Here is a 9,080-nt window from a genome sequence, read left to right on the forward strand (position 1 = left end):
CCATGGAGACTCTGTTTTACCTTCAGAAGCTTGAGGAGGTTCTCACAGTGAATATTGGAGAAAAATCTCTTCCTGCTTCTGGCAGACAGAGAAGAAAAGTAGCCATTTGAAATATACCAGAGCATTCTGTTCTTAACAAGGTCTGCTCTCAGAAGAAACTGTTTAACCAGAACTTACTTAACCCATTAGGGTTTTCTCAGAGCCTAACCAACCTGGGAGGAGAGAAATGTCCAAATCCACTCTAGCCTTCTTGTTCCACCTAAGGGAGGGGACTGAGAGGCGTTTGTGAAGTTCACAGTCCAGAGGCACCTGCTCACTTAAAGACAGAGACCTAATCATAGGACCATAGAACACTTCTCTTTCAATACCTTACCACCATATTACTAAAGGCTAATTTCAGCAGTTCCTTTTACCCAATACATCACCCAGCTACTAAGAAAAAAATCGCAAGTCATACTCAAAGGCAAAAACACAGTTTGGAGACACAGAGGAAACATCAGAACCAGACTCAGATATGGCAGGGAGGTTGGAATGATCAGACTAGGAACTTAAAACCACTATGATTAATATGCTAAAGGCTCTAAGGGATGAACTAGACAACATGCAAGAACAGATGGGCAATGTAAGCAAAGAGATTGAAATTCTAAGAAAGAATCAAAATGCTGAAGATTAAAAAAAAACCTACTGTAGTGGAAAGGAAGATGGCCTTTAATGGGCTTATTAGTAGATGGGATATAGCACAGGAAAGAATCTCTGAGCTTGAGGAGATCTCTATAGAGAATGCTACAACTGGAAAGCAATTAGAAATTAATCAGAGTAGGACAAGCACAAAAGATGTAGTTCAAACACGAACAGGACTATGTAACCCAAGGGTGATCTTTCTTGGCATGCCAGAGGGGTCTGCAGTCATTCCAGCACCTTGAATGTTTGTATCAATGACTTACAGGCATTGAGATAACTCATGCTTATAATCTCTATTATATGTCAACCTCACATAGGTTTCTTAAATAATGAATACATTTCTATGTGAGACACTAACAGTTTTATCTCCTTTAGTCCTTCTAATAATCTTATGAGGTAGGGATTTTTTATTACAGTTTCACCAACTGAGGTTCAGGAGGGTTAAGAAAATTATTCTACATCCCACAGTTTATGAAGAATAATGTTTCATATCTGTATAGTAAGAACATCAGATGTCTTTCTACCCTTTTATAAGGTAGAAAGCACTGGAGAAAAGATACATGCTCTGGGGAGAAGTTCTGACTAGAAGATTTCCAAGATTTTATGATTTAATGTATATGCAATTTACATAAAAGACATAAATACTGTGATGATTCCCTTTATCTGAGAATACACTGTAGGATTTCTTTAAATCAAGCTGTCCTAGTGCTCTGAAGATGTGATCTAAATACGTCAAGTACATGCAAGTTTGCAGGAATGTTCCTATCCTATCAGAAGAGGTGTTCTGTGAAGTCTCTTCTTTAGTGTTATCATTGATAGAGACTGTACTAACGGGGCACCTGGGTGGCTCAGTCAGTTGAATGTATGACTCTTAATTTCCGCTCAGGTCATGATCCTGTGCTGGGCTCTGTGATGAAGGTATGAAGCCTGCTTAGGATTCTCTCTCTCCCTCTCTCCCTGCCCTTCTCTCTATCTCCTTCTCACTGCCCTTTCCTCTCTCTGTACCCCTCCCTCTTTCTTTCCCTCTCTCTCAAAAAAATAAACAAACATGAAAAAAAACCCCACAAAAATTGCACTAAAAAAAAAACATCTTGCAAGATGTGAAGGAGTCAGGAAACCTGGATTCTGGCCTTACCTCTGCTGGTCTTATGTAAAATGATCTCTCCCAAATCTCTTCCTAATGGTCTTCAAAAATCTCAGTGTATGTATAATGAATTCATTGCATAGAGATAATTCATTTGGAGAGAATGTTTGATCAGGATGACTTGGCAAAAAATATACTGTATCATTTCTACTTAGTAAGCAAATGTTGAGTATTAAATGGTTACATTAAGTAACTGAAAAATCTACAAAAGTTCAATGTTCAAGATAACCAAAGAGTTGTATACCTTTAGTTAATGATTACAGACAAACTTAAGAAAAGCTTTCTTTCTGGTGTAATATCTTAATATGGATATTGAGATTTAAGTGGTAACAGTAAAAATATTGTTTTTTCCTTTATATTTTAAAATTTGGCCTAGTAGTTAATGCTCCTATAGCAAAAACTAAAAACTATAATTATAAACTAGTAAGATAATTCCCATCCATTTCCCCACCAAAGTAATCTGTACATTTTTATAGTGCTAAAACCAAAAATCTTATAAACCTATACTCTTTTTAATTATTAAAACCTGAAATGTAGTGAAACTCTTCTGAAAGAATTAACAAATTGCAAAAAATAGATTTAAGTAATTAATGAACTTATTTAATTAGACTTAATGCTTCTCCTGAAAAGAGTCAACAACTAAAAAGTTTCATATAGTTTAAAAAAAGTATATACTTTAAAAAATAGTAAAAGTTATTGGTGGTACAGAATAATGTTCCTAGTAAACTCAAAAGATAGTCTTGAACTTTTGACAAACTAGAGAGAATAGGATGAATTGTATAATGTTTTTCAGACAGCAGCATACTAGTATAGAAAAGAAGTAATTAATTTAGGTCTTTATTTCATATCATCCCATAATGTATATTCTTTTTAAACATTTTTTAATGTTTTGTTTATTTCTGAGAGAGAGAGAGAGAGAGAGAGAGAGAGCGCGAGCAGGGGAGCATCAGAGAAAGAGGGAGACACAGAATCTGAAGCAGGCTCCAGGCTCTGAGCTGTCAGCACAGAGCCCGACACAGGGCTCGAGCTCAAGAACTTTGAGATCATGACCTGAGCCCAAGTCGGACGCTTAATCGACTGAGCCACCCAGGCATCCCCCCATAACGTATATTTTTGATAGGCATAAAACAACAGAAGAAAATAAGCTAGAAGCAAATGGTATATAGTGGAGAGAAAAATACTCTAATGAGCCCCCAAAACAAACAAAGAAAAAAGTGATATCAGAGAAATGCTCGTATCGTTTTTCTTTCATTTTCAAGAGAATTTTATAAAACAAATATTAGTACGAAAGCAACCAAACGGTAAATATATCTGACAAAAAAAGATGTGAGCAATGTAAGTAGTAATTATCACTACTCCTCAGACTAACAGTTAAGGGAAAACATCTCCTCTAGAGTCAATGACACATCTATATATATATTTTATACAACTGTTTTCTTTTACATCTCCAACATAGACCAGTGGCATAATGCCAATGTGGTTTTTTATTTAATTCTATGAAGGGGCACCTGGGTGGCTCAGTTCATTGAGCATCCAACTCTTGATATTGGCTCAGGTCATGGTCTCACGGTTCCTGAGACTGAGCCCTGTGTCCAGCTCTGCACTGAGCGTAGATCCTACTTGGGATTCTCTCTCTCCCTGTCTCTCTGCCCCTTCTCTGCTTGAGTGCACACAGTCTCTCAAAATAAGTAAATAAACTTTAAATACATACATACATATATAAATTCATTCTATGAGGGATCAGAGCAATGCAATCCAAACATACAATTTTGTGCTTTTATCCAAGGATAAAACTTAGCATCTATATAGGAATATATGGAATGTGTATTTCTTAGGTTTCTTAAACACAACTCTTGGTGGCAGGGTCCAGAAATCCATTCAAACTAATATAGCTAGTTTATCCTAAGACGAAAACTAAACAGAAAACAAGAAACAATATTTTGCTTCTACCTGCTGTCTTCAACCATGCTATATAAAACCTATCCTGCCTTTGACCACATCTCAGGCAGATCCTATAAAGTTTTTGTCTCTTTCAGGTACTAACAGTTCAGGCTAGTCTAATTTAAATCTCACATGCATTAAAAAAAAAAAAGCTTTATTGAGTTATACATTTTTATATAATTCACCCACTTGAAGTATACAACTCAATGATTTTTGGCATATTCACAGAGTTGTATAACCATTACTACAATCAATTTTGGAACATTACTATCACCCACAAAACAATCTCACGTTAATTTTAAAGCCCCTCCCTTTTCTTGGCTCAGAGACCTCAGCCACTGCTAGAGAGAGAGGTGTCATTTCTTTTACCCTCTTTCCTTGTTATTCAATTCCCTGTCATCTAATTTCCAGGATATGAGGAGCAGGGATGGGAGGACTGAAGAAAAAAGGCAAAGGTAATTTCACTGAGTTGGTAAAGTGACTGGCACTACGGAGTTTCCCAGGCTATGGAACTTTTCGAAGGAAAATGGGAAAAATTCCAAGCAAACTGGGATAATGGGCCGCTCCATTATGTTAACTTCCTACTTTTATGACTGGCAAATAATCTATAGGGTGATACTGTGGCAATATGTGGATATTCAGCTCCTACTTAACCTTTTACCTAATGGGTTTAGTATTGGTGGTCTCTAACTGATTTATGTCATAAAGCGTTGCAAAACGGTTACTAATTCTAGAAGATGAATGATGGTGCTAATGAACATTTGGATACAACTTTTTGTGTGAACATGTTTTCAATTCTCTTGGGTATACAGAGAGGAGAATTGCTGAGACATATGGCAACTCTAAGTTTAACATTTCAAGAACCCCCCAGACCTTTTTACAAAGCAGCTTCCATTTTACATTTCCACCAGCAGTATATGAAAATTCTAGTTGCTCCACATACTTGCCAACACTTGGTATGGTCAGTCTTTTCGGGTATAGTCATTCTAGTGGGTGTAAAGTGGTATCTCATTGGGGTTTTGATTTGCATTTCCCTAATGACTAAAGATGTTGAACATCTTGTCAAGTTTTTGTTAGTCAACTATATACCTTCTTTGGTGAAATATCTATACAAATCCTTTGCCCATTTTAAAATTGGGTTGCCTTATCAATTGATGGATAAGGAAGATGTGGTGTGTGTGCGCGCGCGCGCACACACACACACACACACACACACACACACACAGGAATATTACTCACCCATCAAAAAGAATGAAATCTTGCCATTTGCAAAATAAATCAGTCAGGGAAAGACACATACCATATGAGTTCATTCATATGTGGAATTTAGGAAACAAAACAGATGAATATATAAGAAGGGGGGAAAAGAGAGAGAAGGAAGCAAACCATAAGAGATTTGTTTTCTTTTTTAAGTTTATGTATTTTGAGAGGGGGGGTCAAGGGGCAGAGAGAGAGGGAAAGAGAATCCCAAGCAGGCTCCATGCTGTCAGTGTGGAACATGATGGTGGGCTAGATTCCATGATCCATGATATCATGATCTGAGCCTAAACCAAGAGTCAGATGCTTAACCGACTAAGCCACCCAGGCACCCCAAGAGACTTTCAATGATAGCGAACTGAGGGTTGACAGAGGGAGATGGGTAGGAGGGTGGGCTAAATGGGTCATGGGTATTGAGGGCACTTGTTATGATGAGCAATAGGTGTTATACGTAAGTGATGAATCACCAAATTCTCCTGAAATCAATATTACACTATGTTAACCAACTAGAATTTAAATGAAAATTCAGAAGAAAAATAAAATAAAATGAAATAGGATTTTCTTTTTATTGTTAAGTATTTCATATTTTGCATATAAGCCCTCTATCACATATGATTTGCAAACATTTTCTCCCATTCTGTGGGTTGTTTTTTCACTTTCTTGACGTTATTCCTTGACATCTAAGTTTCCAATTTTGATTAAGTCCAAGTTACCCATTTTTTTTCTTATGCCATTTGTGCTTTTGATGTCGTATCTAAAGCTTTGCGTAACCTAAGGTCACAAAGATTTACTTCTGCTTCTCAGTTTTAGGTCTTAGCTCTTTTATTTAAATATTGGTACATGATGTAAATTAAGGTCTAGCTTACTTCTTTTTTGGATATGGATAGCCAGTTGTCCCAGCACCGTTTGTTAAAAAGACCATTCTTTCCCCAATGCCAAGTGAATTGTCTTGGCATCCTTGTCAGGAATCAATGAACTATAAGAGTTTATTTCTGGACTCTCAATTCTATTGCATTGAATTATATATTCCACTTTATGTCTGTACTTTGTCTTAATTACTGTAGCTTTGTAGTAAGTTTTAAAAAGTAAGTTCTCAGGGCACCTGGGTGGTTCAGTCAGTTGGGCATCTGACTTTGGCTCAGGTCATGATCTGGCAGTCATGAGTTCAAGCCCCACATCAGACTCTGTGCTGCCAGCTCAGGGAGCCTGCTTCAGCTTCTGTGTCTCCCTGTTTCTCTGCCCCTCTCCTACTCACACTCTGTCTCTCAAAAATAAATAAAACATTAAAAAATAAATAAAATGTAAGTCCTCCAACAATGTTCTTCTTGTAAAAGATTAACTATTCTGGGTCTCTTGTATTTCCAAATAAATTTTAGGATCAGCGTGTCAATTTTTGCAAAAAACACAGTTGGGATTTTGAAAGGGATTGCATTGAATTTGTAGACCAATTGGAGAGTATTGCTATCTTAACAATATTGTCTTCCAATTTATAAATATGGGATGTCTTTTATTTATGTTAGGTCTGTTTAAATTTCTTTCAACAATGCTTTGTAGTTTTTAATGTGCAGTCTAGCACTTCTTTGGTTAAAATTAATCCTAAGCATTTTTTGATGCTATTATAAATGAAATTGTTTGCTTGTTTATTTATTTATTTATTTATAGACAGCACAAATGGGGGAGGGGCAGAGAAAGAGGGGGAGAGAGAATCTCAGGCAGGCTCCACACTGTCAGCACAGAGCCCGATGCAGGGTTCAAACTTACAAACTGGGAGATCATGACCTGAACCAAAACCAAGAGTTGGACACTTAACAGAGCCACCCAGGCGCTCTGAAATTATTTTCTTAACTGCATTTTAAGATTGTTAATTGCTAGTGTATAGCAATACAGTTGATTTTGTATACTGATGTTATACCCTATAACCTTGCTAAACTCATTTAGCTTTTTGTGTGTTTGTATTCCTTAGAATTTTCTACATACAAGATCATGTCACCTGAAAACAGAAAACTGTTTTACCTCTTCCTGTCCAATCTGGATGCTTTTTCTTTTTCTTGCCTAAGAGCCCTCACCAGAACCTTCAATACAATTGGATGTTACACCAGCACTGCATTCCTGGTATAAATCCTACTTGGTCATAGTGTGTAATTGTTTTTATGTTGCTAGATTCAGTTTACAGAACAAAGTGAAGAGTGGATCTAGAGGGGCAAACAAAAGATACCCAACATAGTTACCAAAGACAGTGATATAGTCAGGACCACCAATCCAGGGTTCTTTTTCCACTAGCAAAGTAATCCATGAATGTACAATTTGATGAGTGTAGTGAGAAATATATAAAAATATAAAGATATGGTCTCTTAGCCTCCAAATATGTATAAAATTGTTCAGAAGAAACATACATATGAAATAAGTAGTAAATATTTAAGAACAGGATTAAAGTGGAGAAAAATAAAATCAAGGTAGGAATTATCTTATGCTTCTTTTATATTTACATAGTGGAAGGCAAAGTGTTAGCTTTAATACTCAATGCCTAGCTTCCTGGGAGGGCTTTTAAACCATCAAAGACTGACACTAGAAAGCTAGGCTATAAGAAAAGAACTAACACTTAATGGGTACTCATTATGTATTTGGTGCTTTAATATATTACTAAACCAGGAGCCATGGTTATTATTCTTGACTTACAAGTGAGGGAATTAAAGTTCAAAAAATTAACTTTCTCATGCTTAAAATGGGAACTAGGATATCCCAGGTATGTCTGGTTTGCCCAGGAGTATTGCTCTCTATACCACATCCACATATCAGAAGCCTCTTAAAGTAGAAGACCTGAAGGTTAGTAGGCTAGCATTCAAGTCTCATACACAACATTAATTTGTTATTAAAGTTTGAGCAATTCACACTATCTCTCACATCCCTAGTTAATCTGTACTAAAAAGAAAATAAAGGTGATAACATGGCCTGCTGCTGTCTCTGGAAGATCATAAAGAGAAGTCCAAGCATGAGGGAGGGTTGGCCCAAAACCCCAAACATGATTTTATGTGTATGTATATGTGATACTTACATATCTGTATCTGTATTCAAAGCCAATAATGAAAACTATTTTTTGAAATATTTATTATCTTTGCTAATAATCTGAACAAGCAAGAAAAGAAACAGGTTATTGTTGATTTTTAAATAGTTTGCCTCTCATTTTTCATAAATTACTCAGCAAATATTCTACCTTGAAATTAAACCTGAAGAAGTTTAAATAACCTTTAAATAAAGGCAAAACTCTTGCTATACACATTCATTAGTACCCAAATCTGTGGGCACTATTCATAAAGGCTATACTAACTAGCCTTCTGATGAAGGGCAAGCTCTTTATATTATGCTTCAGTTACTCTCCTAAAGTAGAAACAACAGCTCTGTTTATTTTTGAGAGAGAGAAGCACAGCGTAAGTGGGGGAGGTAAGAGAGAGAGGGAGACACATAATCCGAAGCAGGCTCAAGGCTCTGAGCTCTTGGCACAGAGCGCAACGTGGGGCTCAAACTCATGAACTGTGAGATCAGGACCTGGGCCAAAGTCGGATGCTCAACCAACTGAGCCACCCAGGTGACCCTAAAATGAGATTATTTATGAAAGTGACAGATAAAGCTAGTGATGAAATTCACCATTTGGGACCTGCTTACAGGAGAAGCATCTTTCATCATTAGAATCCATTCTCCTTATCTGTGGCCTCAGTTAAAAGAAATAGTTATTTTGCTAACTTCTACAACTTCCCAATTTTTACTATAGGTCTTTGTAAATTGTTAGATGAACCTTATTGTTACATCATTTTTCTATCTGGGAACAGAGGCAGAAGTAACCTGGTAAACACTAGAGATCACTTCTGCCTTTGTAAGTCTGGAAACTTTTATATCCTGCTTCCCATGTCTGGAGATTTTCATGCTGTACCATTTTACTCTGTGTCCTTGGTTTCTTGCCCATCTAATGAGTACATAATAAAGAAAAAAAGAAAGAAAGAAAAAAATCCCTTTTATATTTGGCTACAGACTGTATCCAGGATAAGAATAAAAGACTCTACTA

The sequence above is a fragment of the Crocuta crocuta genome, unplaced genomic scaffold, assembly GCF_008692635.1.
Source record: "Crocuta crocuta isolate KB4526 unplaced genomic scaffold, BGI_CrCroc_1.0 scaffold170, whole genome shotgun sequence".
Lineage (NCBI taxonomy): Eukaryota > Metazoa > Chordata > Mammalia > Carnivora > Hyaenidae > Crocuta > Crocuta crocuta.